General features: G+C 40.5%; 1 long non-coding RNA gene across 1 annotated transcript; it reads right to left on the bottom strand.

The window, feature by feature from the left end:
- Nucleotides 1-901: 901 nt before the first annotated feature.
- Nucleotides 902-4,211, bottom strand: LOC138905489 (uncharacterized). Its single transcript, XR_011413553.1, has 2 exons — nucleotides 3,676-4,211; nucleotides 902-1,341 (listed from the first exon to the last, which is right to left on the bottom strand). It is a non-coding gene; the product is annotated as an uncharacterized lncRNA (long non-coding RNA).
- Nucleotides 4,212-9,396: the final 5,185 nt, after the last annotated feature.

The following is a 9,396-nucleotide window of genomic DNA, read 5'->3' on the forward strand; positions in this document are numbered from 1 at the left end:
ACTCAAGTGAGGGAAAAAAGAATACGACTTGGGGGACGCTTTATCTCTTAAAAGTTGAAGTACTTGAGGTGGGTAATATTCCAGTTGTTTGGTAGTAGCTTTCCTTCCATTGTTTCCAGTTGGAATGACCCTTTGTTCGCTTTTGCCGTGATTTTGTACGGGCCATCCCAACTTGTTCCTAGTTTGCCTTCTCGTGGGTCTTTGCTCGCTTGTGATTTAGCTTTAAGCACGTAGTCTCCGACTTTGAGCGGCCTGACCTTTGCCCTCTTGTGATAATAGCGTTCTGTTTGTTGTTTTTGAGCGATCATCCTTATGTAGGCCATGTCTCTTCGTTCCTCAAGTTCGTCGATGTAACGATCCAAAATCCACTATAGGTCATGATAGCGCCTAACGCCGCCGTCAAGCAAGCCAACAGTGATTGATCAACTTAATTACTCATTTTTATTACTTGAAATGATAATTCCAATTAATTAAATAGTATAAAATGAAGATTTCAGGGTGAAATGATAATAATTAGGTGAACTACCATACTAAACATCCAGTAAGAACCCCCAAAACCGGGTGTCACAAGTGCATGAGCATCAACTAGAAAATATAATAAAATACAACATTTGTCTGGAATACAAGTTAGACAAGAGAATATAAATAATGTTGATGGAGACTCTGTATGCTGCAGATCGTAATATAGAATGCAACTCACCGTAAAATCCCTGCAATAGCTACGCCTCTACACCCAAGAGACCACCAAAAATGTAAACCCGCATAATAAGTGCAGAAGTGTAGTATGAGTATGTAAATCAACGCATACCCAGTATGTATCTAGCCTAACCCCGGAGAAGTAGTGACGAGGGGTCGACATCCACACTTACTAGTGGTCCAATAAATCATGCATAGTAAGAAGTAAACAAGAATTCGGAAGAGTAAATAAATGGTATAAACCAATATAAATACGAGGTACAAACCTCCTCTGAACGGTAAACTCAAGCTCTTAATTAGCAGTTACCTCCTCAACCAGAGTATATATAAAATGAACCTCGCCAGATAGGTCGTCACAACTCAAATCAAGAAAAAATAAATACGGATACGCTGATTTCTTATCAAATATTACACACGACGCTGCCGAGGCGAACAACCCGGTATATAAGAGTGTTTTATAGAAATGCAGCGGAGAACGGTCCGATCCCATCATAATATGTGCACTGCCGAGGGTCGAACTGCACGGACCATAGATGCATCTATTATACTGCCGAGGCGAACGACCCGCTCCCATAAGAGTGTGGTACATAATTCTGCCGAGGTGAACAGCCCGATCCCATTAGAATAAGAACCTTTAACGGATCCCTGACCACATTCACGAATAAATGTGTGAGTTGTGAATTTTAAGGAAAACCTTGCGATAAATACGCACAATGTAGGAGAAATTCATAAGGGAAGCACAAATTATTCCGCAGATTATTAAGTAGCTCGTCACATCTCTTCAATAGCGAGTCTATCACCCTATGCAAGTCTAGTCTCAAGTCGTAACGCGAAATAAAGGAATTTAAACGAGCAAAGATAACTCAAATAGTACAATTATAGCATGGCGTGAACCTAAGTCTACCCGGACATAATCAGGAATTCTAGCATACGCACAGACACTTTTCACCTCATACGTGCGTAGCTCCCACAACATGTAGCACATAAGAATATAATACCTACGGGGTAATTTTCCTCTCACAAGGTTAGACAAGAGACTTACCTCGCTCTGAATTTCCATAACCGGCCCCAACGCCTCTCTAACACCTCAAACCAAAAGCCTATCGATCCGACTTAGTCAAACATTCTTGAAAAACCAATAAAAATATACTCCACCATCATAATTAATTTATTTATGATAATTACCAATTCCGCTCGAAAAGTCAATAGAGTCAACCCTCGGGCCCACATGCCCAGATTCTAAATATTATTGAAAATAAATATTTTCCATAACTCATATGATCTATATCCAGAAAATCATCCAACTTTGTCCATGAATCGACCCTCGAATCATGGATTTACCATTTCTCAACTTTGGGGCTAAAAATCTCAATTTCTACAATCCAAACACGGATAAAAATAATAATCAACGGAAATAATAATGAAAAAATATCAAAATAAAGGTCATGTATTTACCCCCATTGTTGAGATGAGAACAACGCCGCAAACATCACCTCAAACAGAGCTCTAGAACTCAAGATATGCCCAAAATACTAAACTTCTCGGTTTAAAACATTGTTCAGATGATTTTTCTTCATCGCCTTCGCGGGAGACCTTAGCGTTCGCAAAAAGCAATTTATTGCGTTGACCGGTCAACCCATAAATCCTTCTTCGCGTACGCATAACCTCTTTTGCGAACGCGAAGAACAAAGCTTCGCACCAGAAACCAGCAATTTTGTCCGACACAAAAATGGTCATAACTCTCTCATACAACATCGGAATTCGACAATTTTTATTGTTATGGTTCCGTAATTATGATACGAATCTAATAGTTTAATTTAATCACAAATCCAAGGTTGTTTTCTCAATATAGTTCCCTTTATGCCCAAAGAAACGACGCTGAAACATCAAATAAGAGCGCGACACCATCCAAACACATTCGAAACACACCAGAAGCCCCCGGGACCCTGTCACACCTCCTTTTTCCCGAGGGGATAGGGGAGTTTTTTCAATTAAAGTGACATTAATCGAAATTGGACTATTTCTTTAATTCAGAGTCGCCACTTGGGATTATTTATGGTGTCCCAAGTCACCGGTTTATTTTAAATTCCAAATCGAGAAAATTTGACTCTGTTTAAAGTCTGCGAATATAGAAGACCGGGTAAGAAATTCTGTTAACCCGGGAGAAGGTGTTAGGCATTCCCGAGTTCTGTGGTTTTAGCACGGTTATAGAAGTCATTCATGGAAGAAACAAATGGTTCTAACTTTATAAGCTGCCCACGAGAACAATAACTAAATATTCATGACTTAACAGATTATTCATAGTTGAAGGCCTTGGTACTGTTCTAAGATTTAACAAAAGAACTGATCTCTTTCATTGTTTCTGATAGCATCCATTTTGATTAGCAAGTCTTAACTATACACCATTTTTGTAGAAATCCTCAAAAGTGAACTCATTTTAGTCAACAATTCTGATGCCTTTTCCATTAAAGTCAACATTGAGTTAAAGTGGAAACTACTGATTTTGAAAGAAGTACAATGCAGAAATAGGCACTTGATAAAACAACCACCTTCGAGCCAACACAGGAAATCTATTCAAATACTTTTTAACTTAAGCAAACTTACGAGGCTAGGGGGATAATGACCTTTGACCAACAAATATACACATAGGTGTGCAGATACAAAATTAAAGAACTATGGAATATTCCAAATTAAATGGAAAAAATAATATAGGAGACAAAAAGAAGATTCATCATATTTATAACACAAAGAAAAATTAGTATCTAAATCATGCTTCTAATTTATGAATTTTAAAACAGAATAAGAAACTAGCGATACAAAATGCTAAAGCATTGATAGAACATAGAAATTTAGAGCCGAACAAGACTAATTCCATTAACATCACAATCCACATGTATCTTCTATCATAGACATGTTTCCTATCTTCTATCATAGACATGTTTTCTATCCATTTAGCAATCCAAGGTTCAAAAGAAGTACCTTGAAAGTAGCTAAGCAGACTTTAAATAAGAGCCGAGTACAACCAGAGAATAGTGAACAACAAAACAGGAGCAATAAAACAACAACAAACAACACTTCTTACAACTTCGATACCAATCGAACCCCCCAGAAATCCAAATTTCAGCGACAAACAATCCAAACAGCAACTTCAGCGATAATTCCCAAATGTCAACAACTTAAAAAAAATCCAACAAAAAATAAACAGCAACTTCAAACAGTGGTTGGGATCCTCTTTATCTCTTTTTTTTCCCTTTGTTTTTGGTCTTCGAATTTGTCAGGTCTGAGATTCAAATGTTTGAATCAGAAATTTGTTTTCAACTTTTGGCTAACCTTCGTGAAGGGGATGAGAGGGAGTATTTGTGTGTGTGCCTTTATAGATGGGTGAGAGGAGAGTGTGGGGGATCAGATGTGATGAGAGAGTGAGGAAGGAGAAGAAAGGGAGGGGTCGTGGCTAGCTAGGGTTTTTTTTCTTTTTTGGGGAGGGATCCGTTTTCTATCCTCCTATGGGAATGAAAGGGGGGGGGGGGGGGGTCTCTCTTGTTGAGAATGGGAGGGGAGGGGTGAAATTAGGGTCTGCCCTAATAGAGCGGGGGAGATGGGTGTTTTAAGAGAAGAGTATGAGCCAGGGTATGGGGTGGATTGAGTTTCTAAAGGGATGAGCTTGAAACAATTACAAAATTAGTCATTTTGGACTCAAATTTTAATTAAAATCAATTTGTGTGGCTAAACTTGTATATATATTTTACTCACTAATTGAATAATGACCTAATTAATTAACTAACCTAAGAATGCATTTTTTTTAGATATTTATATAATGCATTTAACAATGTAATTAAATCCTAAAACACAATTTAAAATCTAAAATGCTATGAAATTAAGATTTGAATATTTTTATGATATTTATGATTTACGATATTCCTAACATGCATAAACAATGCGAATAAATGAAAAATAAATAAAGAAAAACTTCTAAAATTCATAAAAATAATTAAAACTATTTTTGAATTATTTTTAGGAGTAATTTCCTATGTGGGGCAAAAATTAGGTGCTCATAGACCCCGTCCAATCACACTAACCAGTCCTAAAATATAACACGAACCTACTCGAGGCCTCAAATCACACCAAACAATATCAAAACCATGAATCGACGATTGATACCTTCTTTAAACTTTCAAACATTCAAACTTCGACGAACGCGTCCGATTCATACTTAAATATTCCGGAATGACTCCAAACCTTGCGTGCAAGTTACAAATTACGATACGTACCTATTCTAAGGCTCGAAACCTCAAACATACATTGATAACATCAAAATCCACTTCAAACCAAAATTATGAAATTTTAAAACCTTCAAAATGCCAACTTTCCATAATAAGCCCTGAAATGCTCCCGGACCACCCGATACTCAACCCCAACACACGTCCAAGTCCGAAATCATCATACGAATCTATTGGAACCTTCAAATCCTGATTCCGAGGTCGTTTACTCAAAAGTCAAACCTTAGTAATTCTCCCAACTTAAAGCTTCCGAAATTTGATTCCGACTACGCGTACAAGTCATAAAACATAAAGTAAAGCTACTTAAGGCCTCAAACCGTCGAGCGATACGCTAGAGCTCAAAATGACCGATCGGGTCGTTACATTCTCGCCCGCTTAAATATACGCTCGTCCTCGAACATGCCAAGGACCATTCCGGAATTATCCAAAATCACTGTTTAACACCTCGTGCACCTGCCCATGCGACCTCAACCCATGTGGGCACATTAGCTCGATCCAGACTGAAGATCCTCCTTATAACCTTAGCTAACAAGCCTTAGAACCAAATTCCAACATCCGAAATTCTCCACGATACCCGATTCTAACATACAAACACCGCATCAATCCCTAAACACTATACCAAAACCTGATCATGCACCTATGCTGAAATCACACCATGTACCACATAAGCTGTCTGCCCATAATAACATCCTCCGGCCACAATAGCTGAAATTCCACGAATCTGATCCATGTAATACACCTCATGACACATATAAGCCATGTTCCAACTCTCGCAATGCTGCCATGATGAAATAGATGCATAGAACTCATTAACACATGCCAAATAAATAAATCATGGGGGTCTCTCCACCTGACAAGAATCATTACCTCATTCTGAACTGAATAACGATATTTTCTCTTTAATATACCCTACATAAATTCGATCGTAATGACCTCAGGTCCAATAACCTCGTCTCACCCAGTAGAAGCTGCTCGGGAAATAAGCCACCTCACACACTGTCTAAAATCTCATACAGCGCCATCGAAGCGCTAACAAGCTACAACTCGAATATGACACAGGTGGGGACAAAGACCCTCCCCCCCCCACGTGGCAGCAAGTGGAGGAAGTTAATAGTGACTCTTGACTTAGGCAATTAAATTAGAAGGACACATCGATAATGTCCTTAGCCATTCCTTGCAAACAGAATATCCTAAACTCAGAGATCTCCATAGTTGGACTTTGTCATTTATTTTCCTTTGTTTCTCATCATCTTCCTGATAATTTTCATTCATTTCCTTATGTAAAATGTCTCGACAATCCAAAGAAGAAGGATTCATAAGTTCATTACAAATTAGTGACATACTTCTCATAGAAATATGAATAACTGGGACTAGAAAGGGAAGTTATATTAGTCATCCCTACACTTATCTTTAATTAATATCAAAATTCATTTGGTAAGGGAGTTATACAGAAAGGCAAAGCCAAGAACGAAGGTGAGAGAATTTGGAAATTCATACGAGACTCCATATTATAATAGCAACGGGATTTTGTGATTCTAAGGGAGTACGGTGCAATCCTTCTCAAGAATATCATACGGAGTTTTCCCTACTACAGGTATGTTAAGGCTAAGCCCTTCCTTCATTTTGGCATGATCTCGTAACTACATGTGTTTGATAATGAGGCATAAAGAGAAATTCATACTCCCGAATTTATATACATTATCCTAATCTCATGAGTTACAGTATTCTCACTTATCGGGACTTTATATTCAATTGAGTATTGACTTCTTCCAGTCAAGAGAGCAAATGGTCTATATATATACATAGTATTACGGTATTTTCACCACTATCGAGCTATAATCGATGGGCAGGCCCCTATTGGGCAACCTCTGATTAGATGGTAAGTTATATACCGAGCCTACTGTGGCTGAGTGCCTATGAGCGAGCCTAGAATAGCCAAGATACAGAGCATAGTATGGTCGAGTACCTATGAGCGAGCCTACTATGGCGGAGCAGTTACATGTTCCGAGCCTTATAGGGCCGGATACTAATTTTACTTACTATATTGAGAGAGTTGAGTCAGTATCAGCAGGTAAGTATATCTCTAGATCATCTTTGACTCCCAGTTACTTTTAGTTATTATATTATCAGTTCAATTTCAGCTTTCAGTTATTTTATTACCTTGCATACTCGGTACATTATTTCGTACTAATGTCCCTTTTTCTGGGGATGCTGCATTTCATGCGTGCAGGTTCAGACAGACAGGTGGGTAGACCTCCTCAGTAGGTGTTGCCCGAGTTCAGCTTTATCGGTAAGCTCCACCTTCTTCGGAGTTACCGGGTCTAGAAGTTTTGTGTACATCTTGTGTATATATGTATATAGATTATGGGTAGTTCGGGGCCCTGTTCCGATCACGGTACATCCATCAGTAGAGGCTTGTAGACATAACCTGTCAGTTAGTGTAGTATGTTGGGATTGTAGGCCTTGTATGTATATTTTGCTAGTTTTTCAAATGTAGTAGTTATGACGGCCTTGCCGGTCCAACTTTATATTGATGTTTAGTCAGCGTTGGTTTCCATTCAGTTTTATATTTTGCTTCGCGAATTGTGTTGCAATGTGGCCCATGGCCAAAGTATGAGATTATATGTTCAAATTCCCTTAGTCGCAAGTTAGTATACAAAGAGAGGTGAGGCACCGGGTGCCGGTCTCGCCCCCAGGTTCGGGGCGTGATAAAAGTGGTATCAGAGTAGTTCTGTCCTAGGGAGTCTACAAGCCGTGTCTAGTAGGGTCTTGTTTATAGATATATTGTGCACCATATTATATAAGCATGGGACTACATGGCATTTAGGACTTGGTTACCCTTCTTTGAAATCTAAATCGTGCTACAGAACTGAGTTATAGGAAATTTGATTTAAACTTACATGTTGGCGTTTGTATGCACAAATGACGGAGACTAGGAAGACTACGGCTAGTCAGAGGAGAGATACAACAGTAGGTGAGGGGACCAGCAGGGTACCCCCAGTAGATGGGGCCCAATCGGAGGCCCAGGGAGAGACCTCTACCCAGTCATTACCGGCTCCTCCACTACCTGAGGAGATTCCTAGGGAGACCGCACATCCAGTTCCCCCTCCGCTTCCATTAGATCAGGACTTTAGGAGTGCTGCGCATTTGTTGACACAGTTGGTAGCTACTCAGCAACAGTCTTGGGCATCCGCTAGTGCAGGATCTTCTGAGGGGTCTAGGAGTTCAAGGGTCTGAGAGTTTATTGCTTTGAGTCCCCTAGAGTTCACGGGGACAGATCAGAAGGAGGACCCGCAGGATTTCATAGATCAGCTTCACAGGATCTTTCGGGTTATGCATGCCATGGAGAAAGAGGCAGTTGAGCTAGCAGTTTTTCGACTCCGAGATATAGCCATCCTTTGGTACGAGGGATGGGAGAGGTCCAGGGGACGTGATGTACCTCTAACTATTTGGGAGAATTTTTCAGATGCCTTCCAGGACCAGTACTTACCGCGGGAGATCCGAAGGCTCGAGTCGATCAGTTTCTAGCCGTCAAGCAGGGCAATATGAGTGTTCGAGAGTATAGTCTCTGTTTTGACTCATTGGCCAGATATGCACCATCTATAGTAGCTACTATATGGGACAGGATCCACAGGTTTATAGCAGGATTGGCTCCAGAGTTGACCGAGGCAGGTGCCACCGCTGCATTGCAGGATAGTATGGATATCTCCCGGATTCAGGCATTCACCCAGAATGTAGAAAGGGGTAGGCGTCGGCAGTAGGGTACAGAGAGGACTGAGTCAGGACAATGTAAGAGGATGAGATTTGCCAGGTCTCAGGGTAGTTATAGGCCCCAGTACTTCGAACGGCCACCTAGGTCTCCGCTACCTCAGTTACAGGGTTACAGGTATGACCACTATACTTAGTCAGGACCAGGTGAGAGCTCACGGGCATCGGGTTTGCAATGACAGCGAGGTTCAGGGAAGACATGGTCATTTCCTCCGCGGTGTGACATCTGTGGTAGAGGACACTTGGGCCCATGCCGAGTCGGTTACGATACTTGTTATACATATGGACGTCCGAGGCATATGATGTGAGATTGCCGAAATAGAGATTCTAGGGGTATGGCATAACCAGCGAATTCAGCAACAGGATCATCTATGTCCGTGCATCTTTTAGGACGCGAGTCTCAGTCTTCGGCTGGTAGAGGTCGAGGAAGAGGTAGAGGTTCCAGTTCAGGTAGTAACCTTCTGGTTGTGACAGGTATGTTGACCATTTGCTCTCACGATGCTTATGCCTTGATAGACCCAGGATCTACTTTAATGTGTATTACCCCATTTGTCGCGGGGAAGTTTGGTATAGTGCCTGAAATACTAAGTGATCCTTTTGCGGTATCTACACCGGTTGAAAAATCGATTATTGCTAGACGAGTTTACCGAGGGTG

Source organism: Nicotiana tomentosiformis, chromosome 2, assembly GCF_000390325.3.
Source record: "Nicotiana tomentosiformis chromosome 2, ASM39032v3, whole genome shotgun sequence".
Taxonomy (NCBI): Eukaryota; Viridiplantae; Streptophyta; class Magnoliopsida; order Solanales; family Solanaceae; genus Nicotiana; species Nicotiana tomentosiformis.